Source organism: Astyanax mexicanus, chromosome 21, assembly GCF_023375975.1.
Source record: "Astyanax mexicanus isolate ESR-SI-001 chromosome 21, AstMex3_surface, whole genome shotgun sequence".
NCBI classification, from domain to species: domain Eukaryota; kingdom Metazoa; phylum Chordata; class Actinopteri; order Characiformes; family Acestrorhamphidae; genus Astyanax; species Astyanax mexicanus.
In genome coordinates this window covers 22,675,214-22,694,363 of record NC_064428.1, presented here as the reverse complement: position 1 = coordinate 22,694,363, position 19,150 = coordinate 22,675,214, and the positions used below count along the sequence as shown (strand labels likewise).

Genomic DNA, 19,150 nt, shown 5'->3' with positions numbered 1-19,150 from the left:
GCTACCAACAAGACAATGCCCAAAATAATGTTGCCCACAGGACGCCACCCATAAGATGCTTTTGGTGGACTATTTTTAGTCCAGCAAGGACACTGCAGCTCAACACATGCAAAAACACCATCACCATGTCAGTGTCACTGCAATGCTGAGAATGTCCCATCACCCAAATAATAGCTGCTCATTGTATGTGTATCCTCTTAAAAGAACACATTTTACTTAACCTGATAGTCCTCTGGCACCTCAGCAGGATAACGTGCTTCTCTCCCGAACATCAAAAAGAATGGGGAGAACCGTGTGGTTAACTGCTTTTTTGTGCGCAGTCCAAACATTACTGCATCCAGGTACAGATCCCAGTTGTTAGGTTTCTCATCCACCATCTTGCCAAGAGCTCTAAACATGACAAACACATACACAATTTGACATATACATACACAAGTAGCCATAATATTTATAAACATCATTATCTAAATCATTATATGAAAAGCAACACTTTTTAGTAGCTTAACGAAGAATGTAATGACAGCCTTAACAGTCTTTGTTTTACCTTTGTATAGTTCCGTTCAGTCTCTCCACCAACCCATTAGTTTGAGGATGATATGGGGCACAGAGACTTCTTCTAATGCCAAGTACTTCACACACTTGTGAGTTAATCTACAGAATAAGAAAAAAATAATAAAACATATTGGAAATATATGTGTATTGACATAGACTTTTGCTTTACCCCAAGAAACAGTAGATATTTTTTCCATTCATAAAGGTAAACATGAAAAGCAATTATATTGTAAAGAAACATTCTATTTAAAATGTGAGTATGATTCACTGAAGTACAACCCCAATTCAAGTTGGGATGTTGTGTAAAAAAAGAATATGATGATGTGCAAATGCTTTTCAAGCTATATTTAATTGAATACACTAAAAGGACAAGATATTTAATGTTCAAACGGATAAACTTTATTGTTTTTTTTTGCAAATATTCACTCACTTTGAATTTGATGCAACACGTTCCAAAAAAGTTGGGACAGGGGCAACAAAAGAGTGGTGAAGTTTAGGAATGCTCAAGAAAACACTTGTTTGGAACATCCCACAGATGAACAGGTTAATTGGAAACAGGTAAGGGTCATGACTGTTGTCGGGAAAGGCCGCACTACCCCTTACAGCGCCGTTTCCAGTGCGTTTCCCCCTGAGTTCTTTTAAATGGTTGAGATGAGTAGAGAAGTCAAGAAGAGTCAGGATACCAAAGTCTTCAGCTAATTTAACAGTTTATTTCAGAAGATCTTCCGGGAACAATGCTCCGCTCAGAGAGTCGAGGAGAATGTTCGAAAACCAAAAGACATACACAAGATTATATAGATCATCCCACTATGGTGTGAGTGAAGAAGGTTGAACAGCCCCCCCCTTTGGTCCCATAAACTGTATCCTATCTTGACATGACCCCGTGCCTGCCTGACACCTACGTCTTCAGTATAATAAATCTATTGTCCTCCCGCCTGGTTCTGACAACATAAATAATAAAAAATAAATAATAAAATAAAGTTTATCTGTTGGAACATTAACTATCTTGTATTGTGTTAATGAATATCGGTTGAAAAGGATTTACAACACACATTAGACAGATTGGCAGACAGAACTATCAGAGCACTGCGCTTTGTCAGTTTAAGGCCATCCTTTAATTGGCCTTTGCCAATGTAGGGCCAGGATTGATCATATGTGGCCCTTATTTTATCTGAAACATACCAAAAAAATTTCCTTCATTGCTAAAAGGCACAATTCTACTAATATTTATCCAAAATATCTAATAGAAATGTATAAAATCGGATTCTCAGGTCTGGACAACTGCTTTAACTAATTTGAATTTAAGGAGATATGAAGTGAACTAATGGCTAGATGTTTAGGATGGAGGGGTAGGACAGTCCAGCACAGTAAAGTATAATATATTGCGATCTACATGACAGCAGACAGCTGTACAAAATCATTTGCAATTGCACTCCAAAGCATTTGCTGTTTCTGTAAAATTATGACAAATGGTTTCTGTGATGAGCACAATTGATTAGATGATGTGAAAATTAATTAATATTTTTGAGAAATTAAATGTTAATCTGCTCTAAAGGGACAGAGAAAAACTGTAAAATAATCATAAAGGAATAAAAATACTCACAGCATTGACAAATTCTCTACCTTGGTCAGTCAGAATCCGTTTTGGCACTTCAAATTGGTAGACAAATTTCAAAATGCTCTGTGTGACCTCTTCTGCAGACTTTGATTTTAGTGCATATGCCTGAGTCCACCTAGTACAATAGTCAATTATGACACATATGTACTGGTGGTTTTGCTCTGTCTTCACAAGCTTGCCGATGAGATCCATTCCCACCAATTCAAATGGAACTTTGGTCTGTCAAAAAAGGCAAAAACATACATATATACATTTATAATATTCATTGTAGGAAAAGAACAGAAACTAGTAAAAACCTGACCATAATAATACATACAAACATACATACAGATTTAAATTCCAGCATTGATTATTGAATCAATCAGGAATAAGAACAAATATTTAGCATTTTTGATAGTGACAAAATTGATTTATTTAACAATCAATAGATTTATGAAACCTACAGTCAGTATGGTATCTTTTTAGTAAGTATAAACATCAGTATAACCTATCTTTGGTAATTGTGTGCAGACTCTTTTACAACCTATGATTAATAATAATAAAAAAATGTCACAAGTGATTTGCAAAAATTGTATTTTACAACACAATGCCAATGCTTCACATGTCAGGGTGAAGACAATTTAAGTAATGTGAGGAGCATATTTCGTAAATTTGTACAGTCCTGACCCTGATATGTAGCCAACAATTGTAGAAAAATCTCCTACTTCATTATGACTACTGTTACTGTATACTAGAACAAATAAAAGAGAAAAAAAAACACATCAGAGGACTTGAGTAAATAATTTGGCTCCTTTCGTGACTGCTCAATCAGTGTCTAAATCTAACTTGACAATATAATTTAAAAAGGTATTATAGTATAGGTAGTATACTGTCACATTTGTTCATTTTATTTACTTGAAAATATATGGGCCAGAAGACTCAGTCACAACTGGGCCAAAACAAAGGCAAGGATGAGGCCCACAAGTGTGCCAGATAAAAAAGGGGTATTTTAAGTACTCACAAGGATTAAATATGCAAGTGTTATTTAGCAACTGATGTAAGTGTATACCTTGATCGGCTTGTATTCCGTGCTGGCCTTTATATCTCTCTTGTTTTTCTGGCAAACTGTGCACTGTGACACCTATATCAAAATATGAATAGATAAACATAATACGATCCCACAGTTGATTTGCTGAAGTAAGAAGTAATTGCAACTCAACATGATTAAATATATAAACATACCCATTTCTCAATATCCCCAGACATGCCAGGCCAGTAGAATCTTTGAGAGATTGCATCCCTTGTCTTTATTTGCCCACAGTGAGCTCCGATTCCACTACTGTGAAACTCGACAAAGAGAGCATCAGCCTCTGCCGCACTACACACCACCTTCACCTTGCACTCTTTTTCGGTTCCCCTGTGTCTTATGTAGTACAGTTCGTTGTCTAAAGAAGTCAACAGAAATCATCATGACTGACGTTTCTACAACATATGCAGGCACATATTACAGACAATAATTAGTATCACTAACAAAATAACCATTTTGAAGTATGTTAATGGCCTGTATCCTTACCAGTGATGCAGAAATTGGATGCCCTCCGTCTCAGTATGTACCTCTGATGCTTATCAAAAACATCAGGGTATTTGCCAGTGAGAAGAAATTCTCTGATTTCTTTGGCAGTTTTGGAGTCCATAATAAAATCAATCCATGTACCGTATACCGTAATCCGAAACTAGCTAACTTGACCACAACTAAAAAAAAACATCAGTTACAGAGCATGATGGGGGAAAACAGCCCCTCCCCCAACCCTACGTTTAATGTCCATGCACTGCAAGTGTAAACAATCAATATATTACACATTTTCTTCTTAAATATTAGTGTTCTCACACACTTAAAAATTATTATTATTATTATTATTATTATTATTATTATTATTATTATTATTATTATTATTATTATTATTTTAATGCCTAAGAAACAGATTGAAAGGACTAAGTGAAGGAATGCTGAGTAAACTGATTTGAAAAGATTTGAAAAGATTTAATTGGTTTCACACAATTTTAAATGAAGATGGAATAGGGTCACATATTCTGATACCAGCTGTCAGAAAGTGTGACCCCTATTCTAAATCATTATGGTCAAGTCCAGTAATAAATATTTTGTATAGCTGAAAAGGTGAAGTAATAGTGAGTAATCTGACAGTATTTGGTTGGTTTTGCACTATATTTAATAGAGATGGTATAGGGTCACATATTCTGATACCAGCTGTCAGAAAGTGTGACCCCTATTCTAAATCATTATGGTCAAGTCCAGTAATAAATATTTTGTATAGCTGAAAAGGTGAAGTAATAGTGAGTAATCTGACAGTATTTGGTTGGTTTTGCACTATATTTAATAGAGATGGTATAGGGTCACATATTCTGATACCAGCTGTCAGAAAGTGTGACCCCTATTCTAAATCATTATGGTCAAGTCCAGTAATAAATGTTTTGTGTAGCTGAAAAGGTGAAGGAATAGTGAGTAATCTGAGAAGATTTGGTTAGTTTTACACTATATTTAATAAAGATGGCATAGGGTCACATATTTTGATACCAGCTGTCAGAAAGTGTGACCCCTATTCTAAAGCATTATGGTCAAGTCCAGTAATAAATGTTTTGTGTAGCTGAAAAGGTGAAGTAATAGTGAGTAATCTGACAGTATTTGGTTGGTTTTGCACTATATTTAATAGAGATGGTATAGGGTCACATATTCTGATACCAGCTGTCAGAAAGTGTGACCCCTATTCTAAATCATTATGGTCAAGTCCAGTAATAAATGTTTTGTGTAGCTGAAAAGGTGAAGTAATAGTGAGTAATCTGACAGTATTTGGTTGGTTTTGCACTATATTTAATAAAGATGGCATAGGGTCACATATTTTGATACCAGCTGTCAGAAAGTGTGACCCCTATTCTAAAGCATTATGGTCAAGTCCAGTAATAAATGTTTTGTGTAGCTGAAAAGGTGAAGTAATAGTGAGTAATCTGAGAAGATTTGGTTGGTTTTGCACTATATTTAATAGAGATGGTATAGGGTCACATATTCTGATACCAGCTGTCAGAAAGTGTGACCCCTATTCTAAATCATTATGGTCAAGTCCAGTAATAAATGTTTTGTGTAGCTGAAAAGGTGAAGTAATAGTGAGTAATCTGACAGTATTTGGTTGGTTTTGCACTATATTTAATAAAGATGGCATAGGGTCACATATTTTGATACCAGCTGTCAGAAATTGTGACCCCTATTCTAAAGCATTATGGTCAAGTCCAGTAATAAATGTTTTGTGTAGCTGAAAAGGTGAAGTAATAGTGAGTAATCTGAGAAGATTTGGTTAGTTTTACACTATATTTAATAAAGATGGCATAGGGTCACATATTCTGATACCAGCTGTCAGAAAGTGTGACCCCTATTCTAAATCATTATGGTCAAGTCCAGTAATAAATATTTTGTATAGCTGAAAAGGTGAAGTAATAGTGAGTAATCTGACAGTATTTGGTTGGTTTTGCACTATATTTAATAGAGATGGTATAGGGTCACATATTCTGATACCAGCTGTCAGAAAGTGTGACCCCTATTCTAAATCATTATGGTCAAGTCCAGTAATAAATATTTTGTATAGCTGAAAAGGTGAAGTAATAGTGAGTAATCTGACAGTATTTGGTTGGTTTTGCACTATATTTAATAGAGATGGTATAGGGTCACATATTCTGATACCAGCTGTCAGAAAGTGTGACCCCTATTCTAAATCATTATGGTCAAGTCCAGTAATAAATGTTTTGTGTAGCTGAAAAGGTGAAGGAATAGTGAGTAATCTGAGAAGATTTGGTTAGTTTTACACTATATTTAATAAAGATGGCATAGGGTCACATATTTTGATACCAGCTGTCAGAAAGTGTGACCCCTATTCTAAAGCATTACGATCAAGTCCAGTAATAAATGTTTTGTAAAGCTGAAAATGTGAAGGAATAGTGAGTGAAGATTTGGTTGGTTTTACACGGAGATGAATAGTGTCACATATTCTGATGTCAGATGTCAGAGTTTGAGTAAAGGCCAGTGATTGCCTCACTCTCACAAAAAAAACTTTATAACTCATGTTTAAGATAGGACCTGACAAAGGCACATTTTTACAGTTGAATCAAGTATCAGCCCATTTTGTCTCCAAAATAACAGAAAACAATGAAAAAATAACCTAACCCTTTTAATAAATGGAATTAAAATGGAATCTTTTAACATCGGATAGGGCATTATAACTACCATTTGAATAATTTTTAGATCAGTTTAAATATGATACACATTATCTAATGTATGTTTAGCATAATAGAACAGGTGTAAAGTATGAGATAATCTATTTTCTTCTGTTTTGCAATACTACTCAACATAAAAGTAATTGGATAAAAGTAAACATTTTCTTAGTGTTACTCAGTTTTCTGTTTTATCTAATATTTTACTGGTTCTGACGTTTTGGTTTGTTTAGGGAAAAAGCTTGTATTTTGCAGTGCACCCCCCCCCCCCCCCCTACTTTCTTCATACGACGTGAAAATGCAGAGAATTAATAATGAAACGTTCATGTTCAAGATCATTTATTTTATTTATAGACAACATAAAAATGTAAACACCCTTTTTTCATCGTTCGACAGCAGCAGAAAGAGAAAATAAAGCGAGTCCGCGTAGCTTACGCAGTCTACGCAGCGCGCTCGTGCCCGTGAACAGAAACTGTGAAGTAGCGCCCTCTGTGGTCACAAAACCCGACGGTCACAGAAAACGGTGTAACACCGGCTCGGTTGAAGAGGCGAGCTGCACCTCAGGATTACTTTTACATGAAGCTCAGCTCTGTGTTCCTCGGTCTATCGGAATGATACGCTTCGGTAAAGGTAAGCAGTCGACTTATTAATATTATTCACGGCTTCTTATCGACATCTTTCCACCGACTGCCTGCCTGCCTGCCTGCCTGTCTGCTCCCCCGGTAACACGGTAGCTAGTAACACAGCGCTCGCTCACTGACGGAGGTGACTGTGCTGCTGACTGCCTGGCTAGCAGGCTATGTGAGGGCTAGCTTAGGTAACTATAATGTTAGCGTGGAGTCATGGGGTTAGAAACACGCTCAGTTTAAGACATTAGATAGCGCTAGCTTTCTCTTACCTGCTCTTAATCTACTTTCTGTGTGTTGTTTGTTTCTCCACAGTGCTGGCATTGTGGAAAAAGGAGAATTCCTGCATATTAAGCTAGCTAGGTAAACGCTAACTAGTTTAGTAGCGAACCTAGTTAGTTAACTCATCTTCTGGTCACCATCAGCTAACGTTAACTAGTTAACTAGTTAACTTAGCTAACTTAGCTATCTTAGTTAGCTAACAAAAACATATCAAAAATATATATTTTAGAAGAGCTCATTAATTATGTTTTTAATATTTTTCCTTCAGGTTTAATGTTAATCACTTCTAAGGTTTATTTGGTTAATGTGGGCAAGTCTTGTGTAGGTTAGCTAGAAGGTGAACATACGGTTATTTCTGATGGGGAAAAATCCTATTTTTAAATAATAACAGAGTGCAAATGCTAACTAGGTAGCTAGCCATGTTAGTTAGCTATCTAGCAACACATTTTACAAAATATATATTTCAGAATAGCTTATTAATTATGAGTTTCTAAAGCTAACTAAAAATTTTCCTTCAGGTTTTATCACTTCTGAGGTTTCTTTGGTTGATGTGGACAAGTCTTGTGTAGGTTAGCTAGAAGGTGAACACGGTTATTTTTGAGGGAAATAATCGTTATTTTTTGAAAATAAACAGAATGCAAGTGCTAACTAGTGAGCTAGCTAACTAGCAACATATTTACAAAAATATATATTTCAGAATATCTTATTAATTATCTTTTTCTGAAGCTAACTTAGATTTTGTTTCTTCAGGTTTTTTCACTTCTGAGGTTTATTTGGTTGATGCGGACAAGTCTTATGTAGGTTAGCTAGAAGGTGGACATACGGTTATTTGTGAGTGGGAAAATTGTTATTTTTGGAAAATAAACTGGGTGCAAGTTTTCCAACTGTCAGTTCCAGTGCTTGTGGGTTAAGTTCGCTTGCTTAGCAAACCTAACTGGAATATGTGGGTTAAAACCCTGTCAGTTTGGGGAAAAGACCCTGTGAGTGACACACACACACACACTTGACGTTAGACTCACATACACACGTTTCCAACTCCCTCTTTCCTTCCCTTCCCTTTAGTGGGAAGCCGAAAGGCGTTGACACGCTGCTTTAGTTAAAGGCTAGGTTAACTAACCTCGCTATAATAACCGGAGAAAAAGCTTAGGTTAGCTATCCTAGCTAGCTACTGTCGCCTCCTCGCTTTTCTGCTCTTTTCCAGCTTTAAGCATTCTTTCCCCCCTCAATATCTGCCTGTACCGGCGGTGTCTAGTCGAGGGCGGTTCGCTGCTGTTCACCGCGCCGCTGTCTGGAGCAGGTTTTGGCGCTCCAGGCCCTGAGGAGACCGGGGAGTTTCCTACCGCGTCCGCCATTTGTTCTGGTTGTGGGAGGGAGGCTACAGGTAGCCAGGGCTGGGAGTTGGCGCACACACATTTAGAAGTGAGCTAGTTAATGAGGCAGCTGAGGTGTTTTCACTACTCAACGGCATGTCAGGTGAGTTTTTTTTATTGAGCTTGAGGTTCAGTTTCAACCTGAGATGAGGTGAGGTGAAGTGCAGTGTGGAAACTGCAGAGGCAGTGAGTGAGGAACAGGCACACATGTATATGTAGGGTTGGGATTATTGCAGGGCGTTCATGAGTCAAGTCAAAAGCTAGCTCTCTAAATGTGATAAACAAATGTTAATAGCTGTACATGAGGAGATTTGGGGGGAAATCCTCTATTATAGTCCTATCCATGATGGGTATAACATTTTTCCCCAGCCAACATTCTAATGTGGGGCTCACTTCTGGTGGATTTCAGGTATGCTTGAGTTCTGAGTGGAAATGAACATGTATTTCATACATAGGCTGCAGTCAGTGTGGAACAGGCACAAAAACGTGTAGACCTAGCTGGTTTTATTTTAGGACAGTCATGTATTAGGTCAAAACATGACTAGCTAAGTGTGCTAAACAAATAGTTATACGTAAGGAGATATTTGGGTGGGGGGAATTGCTCTATTATAGTCATATCTATAATGGGTAGAACATTTTTACCCAGCCAACATTCTCTTGTGGGGCTCGCCTAGGTGGGTTTTAGGTAGGCCCTTAGAGACACCAAAATTTTACAATAATATTGTAAAGTTGGGTTAGGTTATTATTAACTTTGCACAGTTGTTTTCAAATGTTATTCTGCAAACTCCACCATATTTAAGCAGCGGGCTGTATTTTGAGTACTGAGTGGAATTGAACATTTCATTGAGTATTTTAACACAGACCCAGTTGGGCTTTCCATATGAGCCTTATCATTACACCTTACTTTATTCTCTATTATTTTCCTATCCATGATAGGTAGAACTTTTTTCCCTGCCAACATTCTTATGTGGGGCTCACTTAGGGTGGATTTCAGGTAGGCTTGAGTTCTGAGTGGAAATGAACCTTTTTTGTACACGGACCCAGTTGGGCTTTTCATATAAGCCTTATCATTAAAGCCCACTCTAGTCTCACATGGATCCCATCTAGGGTTCAACCTAACCTGAGATGAGGTGAAGTGTGAAAACTGAAGCGGTAGTGAGTGAGTAATAGGCACAGGAACATGTAGAACTAGTCGGTTTTATTTTAGTGATAATCAAATGTTAATAGCATAAATGAGGAGCCCTGCCATATTCCATAAAAATAGGTAAAAACCTAAAGTAAATAAGGAAAAAAATGTTGGGCTTTGCACCAGTTGTGCTTCCCAAATGAATCCCATCAATTCAGCCCGTTCTAGTCTCACTGAGGCCCTATCTAAATGCATGTTTAATCTGCAACCCCATCACTGACACTACTTACTCATCACAGCTAACTTCCATATCTAGGGCCAGCGTGCTACTTGCTTACAGAACTTTTCAGTGTTTCCAGTTACCAAGGCTACCAATGTAAGCCCAACATAGGCCCGTTGTCTGGGTTTTTAGCACGAGTATTGAATGTAGTATGGTTGTTTATAGCCCAGCACTTGCCTAGTTTTTTAACTGTTAAAAAAGTCACAGTATAGCGTTTTTGTATGTATGTATTTGTATGTACTAATCTTTGTTCAGATGTGCTTTGGGAACACCCAGCAGTGGACTAAGGCCATCAGTTCTTGTCACTGAGGCAGTTTACCACAGAGGATAAAGCATAGTCTTAAACTACACAGCATTTTGAATGGAAATTTTCCATTAAAACTCAAATATAGTGTACAGCTAGTATGAATCACTAAAAAGTGTGGGAAACTTCCCCATTATGTTTATTACTAACTAATTCAAAGCTCATTTACAGCAGCATTTTTAATTACTTTGAACAAGTCACATGACAGACCTGAGACTCAATAAGTGGTGTCCCAGTGGTTTGGGCAGGCAGTGTACTGCTATGCAGTGATTTCATGTGGTGAGCCCGCCTGGAGCAGACTGTGCTTTCTAGCTGTGTTTCAGGATACAGGAGCTCAGCCATACCTGAGTGAATACAGATGGTTCTTCACACCTGTGAAATTTATTCTCCAGTCTATCCCACTTTAATCTTGCTTCCTTTAAAGGCTGTTTCATGCATCTTAACAGTCCATTTGAGTCAATTCTTCTCCTTTTTCTCTTCTGGATTGCGCCCTGAAAAGGCGCTGTTATGTTGAGAAAATGCTGAACATTGATATTTGCTTTTGTGGTAAAACACGTCTTGACACCAAAGAGGAGAATAAAAAAAAAACACTTCAGGAAAGTAGGGTTTTCTCCCCTGCCGCTCAATGAATAATTCAACACCGTCAATTATATAGTTTTTGTCTGAGCCGCGAATCTGACAGCAAGGCAAACGTGTGATTATTGCTGTTGGAGAACGCATGGGATTTGAAAGCCCCAGTCCTACCTCCCATATAGAAATGGTTACGTGCTTCCTACCTGTCTGAATGATGCTGTACATAGTGTTTTTAATGTATTTAAGAGAAGGTGGAAAATGAATTCGTCTTTCAGTGGTAATCAGCTCTCTAAGGAACGTGATCTATGAGGCATGTCGTCTTTGTACGCTTCATTATGTTGTGTCTGTCCAAAAGAAACCCACTAAATAATAGGTCTCCTCTGTAGCTCTTTATTTCTTGTGGCAGGGACTGTCAGATATTTATCAAAGGGAGCAGCATGACTGTAGGATGTAGTAATGCAGTAAAAAAAAATGTTTGTGTTTTTGTGAGTGCTGGGAGGAAAGCATGGCAAGCAAGAATGTTGATGTTAAGTTCTAAGCTATTAATTCAGTTCACTTCACTTTGTGGGTGACCACATGATTTTTAAACAATCTGCATAATTTTTTTTCTGGGCATCACTGGGCTGCAGTGCCATAAAAGAAGCATTTTTGCGAGTAAAGGTGTGTTTGTGAAGCTTTATTTGATGGAAGGTTCTGTCACTTATTTAAGTTGTGTCCACTTGGTTGACAAATGCATCTCTGATTAGTCTAGACTGAAAACGGATTGCTGTATTGGACGGAATATTGTATGCTAATAACAAAAAACTTGCTGTGCAGCAGCTATTATTGATGTTTTCGTTGTTTCGGTTGTTAAATATGTCTTGGACTGTGTTTTGTTGCCAGCACAAACCAGATTTATGAGTATCTAAACAGAAAAAACACATACAATTAGATTTAGCAGATATGCAAATCTAATCACTTGCTAATAACAGATCTGCTCTCCAATTTGTTTCTCAAATCAATGTGTTTACATTGCTGTATCTTAAGAATTAAATATGGAGGCCAGTCCCGTAAAAATTTAAGTGTGAACGCATCCAAGACACATTTAAATTGTATACAAACACATTTTGTAGCAGAGTGAACTACAACCCTAACCCTTCCGAGTGCAACCAAAACATCTCCACATATTCTGTATGCTCTGTACCACACAGAAATTAGATTTCAGTTGGGTGTTTTATGCCTGCATTTTTATGTGGATTAAATCCAGCTATTCAAAATGCATTAAGTGAACATGTGTAAACTGAGTCTTAAGGTTCTGTTCTAATTAAAATTCTTGATGTGCTTTATTTTTACAAGAGTACACTGCTGTTTTAACTTGATCAGGCTTAGTAAACAGTATAGGAAATACTGCACCTAGGCATCTCAATTTGGTATATACTTTCTATCTCATTCTTTCTTTTTCTCTCTCTCTCTGACTTCCTTTTTCTTTGTTTGTGAGCTTAGTCTCATGGACACTCTGGAGCCAGGGATGTTGTAAGTTCTGGTTGGAAGCAAGCCAGCGCCTTTTCTTTTGTGTCCCAAAGTGATTTGTCTTCACCTCTCTCTCTCTCTCGCTCTTTCTCTCACTTTCCCTGTCCCTTGCTCTCTTACCTCCTTTCTCCCTCCCTGTTGAGGTCTTGATTCCACACGTCCTGTTTAGGAGAACCCACAGTGCTGGTACCCAAACAGGAACTGGCCGCACGTCTATGAAAGTTCCTCTGAGAATTTCCTCTCAGTGATGGGCATTGCAAAATACACACACAGGCGAGTTCATTAACACAACGCTCGAGTATTGAACAGCCAAAGCCATCGTCCCATTGTTCACAACACACAGAGCACTGTGGGGAGGCTGGTCTCTCACAGATTGTTTAGCCTGTAGTTCCACGAGACGGATAGGGCACAAAGATTTAATCCGAGATAAGTTGTTGTAATTCAGTCGTGATTTGAGCATTCATGAATGGATTCCCATTTAGCGCACAGCACATTCTTCCCAATTGTCCGCAGAATACAAAATCCCGAAGCACGGCAAATCGATTGCCTCCTCAGCTTTTGCTCTTTTTTCACCACCTCTATTATTCGAGGCTTGTGTTCTTTGTTTCTTTTGTAGTCATCCTGTTAGCCGTGTTCTGCTGTGGGCAGGGGTACAGAAGGTTGTTTTGTCTTGTTGTTTACTGAGCCATTTTGCATTCGCTTGATGAGGCATTGCTAATGACTCTGATGCAGATAATTCCACAGATCTTCCACCATTGTGGCCCACATTTGTTTGTTTTTATTTTGTTCACTTTTTCCCCTCATTCCCTCCACTCTTACTTGTTTGTTCCTAAAGGGCTGACTTAATTGGACTTACTAGCTTCTTGTAGTAGGATGTGTAAGATATAACCACTAAACAGGAAAAGTTGGAACAGTATGGAAAATGCAAAAAAAAAAAAAAATCCAACCCACCCCAGTTATTTGATTTAGCACATTCAAAAAAAAAATTATATTAGGATGAAAAAATAAATTAATTGTAATGTTGCCATTCCTTTTCACAGCAAATTTAAAATATATTTTGGAACAGAGAATACCAAACGCCAAAGTGTTTTAGGTGTTATTTTGTCCCATTCTTTCTTCAAACATGGTTTGCAAAACGTTCTCCACACATTTTCTATTGGAGACAGGTCAAGAATGCAGACGGATCAGTCCAGTACCCTACTATAGTGCTTCTCAAAGGATTGCCAAGGTGATTTAATCAAGTACAAATCAATGACTTCTTTTAATGCAGGACCATCTAAGGGATCAGCGATGGCAAATTAAATGCACCTGACCAGAGACAAAATATGAAGTATGTTGGATTCATACTGTCTGCAATTAAATAAAAGTCAAAGTAAAGGGTGTAAAACAGAGTAAAACAGTGTTTTGTTTTTGCATTTTCCATAATGTCCCACTATTTTTTGATTTGGGACTTTAGTAGGCCTGTAGGCTATGTTTAGAAGCAGTAGAAAAGTTCAATGTGGAAAATCTTCTCCCTTTAAGTGCATTCAGACTCTCCCCTTTGAAACCCATATGGAAGAGCTTCTGTGAAGCTCTGGAATGTTTTCACAACGGGTGTGGTCGGGTGATTATGGGAGGATGTTTACACATGAAAAAAAGGCAGAAAAGATATCAGATAATAAACATGGAGTTCTGCAGGGAGGTCTGGCACGCTTTCAGTGAATCTTACTTGATTGTCATCTTGATGCCCAGTGTGTCATCATTAGCAGTTTTGATAAAGAAGGCCACACCAGGGTCTGTGAATTGGCACAGGGCGGCACGGTTTTAAATAAACCTGACATAATTTTCGTACTAAAACCTCACGTGTCATCCTAACACTCAGTCTGACCTTGCACCTTCTCCCACATCTTGTTAACCCTATTGTTAATCCCTGCTGAATTCCATCATTCTATGCCTATTGTAAGAGGATTAGTTTAAACTGATGATGATGGTTACTGAACAGGCGTCTCTGTATTCTTTCCAAACCAGGAATGCCCCTTCCCTCCTCCTCCTTTTACTTGTGAAAAAGGAACTGTTTTTATCTTAAGATTGACAGAGTAGCTTGAAGGCATTGTGGGATGTTTGAAAGTTCATCTATTGTTGCAAGTTATGGAAGCTTTTGTTATGTTCACCATTACAAGCTTAATTTAGATGTTGATGGTTCACATTTATAAATTTAAGACCTGATCACTTCATATCAGGATTATACAGGTATCAAGCCAAGAACATAAAAACATTTATGACTATATATCGCCATATTAAACAATTCAGGGCCTATAACATCACCAGCCCTGCCCCCAGCACCGAGCACTCAAAACCAGGCATTTAAATGGCTATTTAAAAGGTAAATAAGAGAGTTTTTCTTGGACTAAAAGCGTAAATTCAGCTGTAACTGGAAATATCTGCGCAAAACTGTGCTGATCTGAGGTGCACAGCTTTCAACATGTGCATTTACAAGCACATGTGGATGGAGGCTATGTGGTTACCACCTTTTTGTAATGCTCAACATGGCACCTATTTACGTCTAAAGTCCTGCCCTTAAACACATAAAGAGCCATTAAACTTGCTGGTTACACAAAAATACTTGAGTACGAATATTAGCCAGAACAAGCCAAAAATATACAAAAACTACACTACAAACTATTCATGGAGTTTTATTAGATTATTTAAGGAATGTAATATATATTTCATAAGCTGTTTGTTTATTTCGGTCTCTTCCTATTCACCATTTGTAGAGATTTATTCCAGTTAGAAACAACTGCCGACGAATCAGAAGTGTACCCAAGACCACATTTCCAATTTGTCTACAATGCCCCTACTAAAATCTGATGTTTCACACTGCGACAGTCATGCCTGTCACAATAATTACATTATAGACCAAGCATACACTAAATAGTGACTGTTGTTCTAAGCAAGGAGAACCAGTTAACCTTCATGAGTTGGTGTTGACTTTGTTTATAAACATATTGCTTGTCTCATATTGCTCTTCAAAAAGGTGCATTAGTTTTATGATGCTATGATTTCTGTTACAATATTAGGTCTACATTAAAGCAGAATCTGATTAAAGCAGATCTGATTCGAGTCTTCCCAGCCTGGTAATGTGAATGTAGCATTAACGTTTCTTATGTTTGCCCTTTAAGATCTTGAAAGTTCTGAGTAAACCACTGAGGATTACAGAACATCTGAAGTACCGCATGCAGCAAAGCAGCTATTAAGTTTAACGCGCTGGAGGCTTGGGCTCAGATAGGGAAGTGGTTTGCTGAAGGCCACCACTAACCAGCTGGTGGTTTCTCAGTGGAGTTTGGTCACAGAAACTCTGTATAATTGCAGATTGTATTAGGCATGAATAACATGTTGCTCTGGCTCTAAACTGTAGTGTAATTGAGAAGACATGATATAAACTTACTTAGGCCTCTCGTGCTACATGGTGCCTCCTTATGGTTGTTTTAATTTGTTTTACTATGTTTTGTTAGACGTCCAGTGAGAGAGAGAGAGAGCTTTCTTTGGAGAGCATTTGTGTCCCCTGGCTCTCTTGTAGAACTTTACTGTTTGCTGTTCATTTAGTCTGTCATGCACTTTTATGTGACCAGCATCTCTTTATTCATTGCAGTCAAACAATCAGTTTGGTCCCTGTGCTTTTAAGACACTTGATTGGCATTTAAATGAATCCTAACCTGAAACAAACTCTTTCTAACTTCAGCATGAATATCTGGAGCTAAAGTTCAGCAGTCTGAGTAAGGAGCTGCCAGAAACGCCAAGTAATAGAAGATCTTTTTTTGTAATAAAGATTTAAATGAAAATAACATTTTTAAAGATTTAAATAAGTGTATGTTAAGGTTTACATTATATTTACATTGTATTACATTACCAATTATTATCTTTGTGATAATCGTGATATTGTCCATTGTGTTTTCGTTACCATACAAAAGCACTTACAAAAAACAGCAAACCGCCAGTCGCACAAGGACCAGTGCTTCAATAACTGAGAGAAATAACTCAATAAGTGGAAGCGCTGCGTTAAAAAAACAAAAAACAAAACCACACCACCATACTCTGACCCGGGTTTGGATAGTTTCCACTCCTGCAGTGGTCTGTGCTAGCAAACCTCAGACAACCGACCATGTCTAAAGTGTAATAACGGTGCGTAGCAGTGGACAAATAGCTATTTTATTAAACGCAAGGAGACGAAACTCAAAGATGTGCGTCCTGACGGGACTAAAATTAGGGAGGACCACGGAGTTTAGTGAAAAATATTAAGTAAATCAGCCTGTAATTTTCTCAGAGGACATCTGAGAAAAACACATACATGGTCGTTCCGAACGGGAATAAAATGACAGAGGACTCCAATAAAATATAAAATTACCCCAGGACCCCCTGAGAAACTAATCTTGTCTGGACAGCTTATGAGTGCTCGCTTCTGACTGGTTTCTCAGCCCTGTCTCAATTTCATTAGTGGGTTCTGATTGGACAGCGATTGGCACGAATTCCGGGCTGTTCCTAGACAAAATGTAATCCTGTGCATTGTGATTTGCTTTTAAACATTTGCAGCAACACAGTGAAATACAATGCAGTTAAGCTGATTGCATTTTAAGCGTTTGGTTTTGAAAATGTAAATTCTTATTTATTATTTTTGCATTTACATTTTTTCACAGAAGTGTTTGCCTTTTTTAGATTCTGCACTAAATCCTCTACATAGCTTTACACCTGGTTATTTGGTTCAAACTAAACAAATAAGCTTAAAGGGTATATAAAGTTTTAGTTAAATAAAGTTGGTCCTTTCTACAGTGCACGAATCACATTTAAAGTTAAGGCATAACACTCCAGTTCAAAAATCACTCTGTTTCAATTCCGTGCAGTTTATGGTAGCCGTATAATCTCCTCTAGAAGGTTCATTTGTTTTAAGAGGCATTCCAGCCATACTTGATGAAAGAGCGCCCTTCAATAAACCTAGTTCTTACATTTTTCCCTCTTGTTTATCTCTTGGAATGTTCGTTCTTTGGAAGGTCTGCCATAAAACATGCAAAAAAGACGTGGAGAAACGCTCTCAGAACAGGCAGAGTAAGTCTCTCTGTTTTTATTCAGCTGTTCTGACCTGCTTGTATGAAAGTCCCCTGTGTAATTGAGTGTGGGTAAGTGTAGGGGAGAGATTTGATACGGGTGCCTGGGTGCCGGTATGAGAGGCACTCAACTCTATCACTGGACACTTAATGCTGGCATGCACCACTGTAGGTCACAGCAAAAACGGCTTGCTCTTTTTCAAGATAGTTGTGTGCTAAAGGGGGGGGGTGCCATGTTACTGCAGCTTGGGGTCAAGTGCTTTGCACTGGAGCACAACAGCGGTATTCAGGGGATGGGCAGGGATGAAGGAAGCTGCAGTGCAGAGGCGAGTGAGAGGAGGTTTGGATTAGCTTTGGACTTACAGAATTTCTCTATTACAGCATTTGTTGTGGACTTACTGGGTTTTCAGGTTTGTAGGTGTAAGCGTTTGGGCTGTGTATTGGCAAGAACTTGGCCATTGACGAGTTGTATCACAATACAGGAGTCATGATTAAATGAACATAAACATACTGTACCCAAGGCAATATATTGTGATTGTTGTCATTTGAAAAAACATCACATTTATAAAACTTTTATTTTTATGCAGTTAGAACAGTGGGACCAGTACTCTCTTGTGCGTGGGGTTCGAACACCACATATATTTAAAGTGCAGTCTGTATTATTTAGTTTCTAAACTGAAAGCAGAAGCAGAGGATCCGGCTCAGATTTACTGGATGTGAACGGCTGGTGGAGCAATGGAGACTTCAGAAGGAAAACTTCAGAAACTCAGACCTCAGTAGGTCATTCACTCATAGTAAAAAAAAAAAAAAAATTGTGTAGTTGAAGAGAAGTTTCTGACTGAGAGTGCTCTCTCGCTCTCTCTGACTGAACATAACCTGGAATCTGATTTATCCGCTCTCTCTCATGTGCTGCCTTCTGCCCATCTTTGCTGCTCAAAGACTTGACCTGGTTTTCCATTGCACATAAATGGAAATATCATGTAAAACATTTCCAGTGAAACATTTTCTAACATTTAGTAAAAGTGACAGCTCACAGCTTGTATGGTGACGAGGGTGCAATCAACAACAAAGCCTTTTTGAGCATTTCTGAAAGCATACTGGGAATGCAGCTTCCAGTTTTGTCAATTTGGAATAACAAAAGAGAGCATGTGTGCACTTTGGCTGCTTTGCTTTATTATGGTTTATCATTTTGTAAAGGCATTGTGTAAAGTGGTGTGTATTCGCCACTTGCAACAGGAATTTTCCCTGTCTTTTGCAGTGTTGTTGGCTGAACTGATTACAGATTGAAAACTGGCTACAGTTTATTTGCAGACTTGCAGACAGGATTGTCAGCACTATTTGTTGTCATTCTTAAAATCTGGCATTATAACACTCAGTTACTGTACTGTCATTATACTGACTCTCCATTGTTTCAAGTGTAGCGTGAATTATAAAGTGTGTGTTGTTCTGGATCTCTGTAAAGCTGCTTTGACTGTGTCCAGTGTAATAAGAACTATGCAAATATATTTGAATTGTTCTCTATTTGTGAAATGCTTTTATGAGTACAGTAATTCTTACTTTTTTCTAAGAATGTATTTATTC

The 19,150-nt window shown here is 37.9% G+C and overlaps 1 protein-coding gene across 2 annotated transcripts in view; it reads left to right on the top strand.

Moving 5' to 3' along the window:
* Positions 1-6,711: 6,711 nt before the first annotated feature.
* The window catches only part of LOC103034531 (vang-like protein 1), a 96,422-nt gene continuing 83,983 nt past the window's right edge, over positions 6,712-19,150 (top strand). The window contains exon 1 of one of the 2 annotated variants that reach the window (XM_007259046.4): positions 6,712-7,054. The gene's annotated coding sequence lies outside the window, so the exon portion shown is untranslated. Of the gene's footprint in view, positions 7,055-7,847; positions 8,806-19,150 lie in introns of those variants that run through there. The other variant, XM_007259047.4, reaches the window with a different exon arrangement.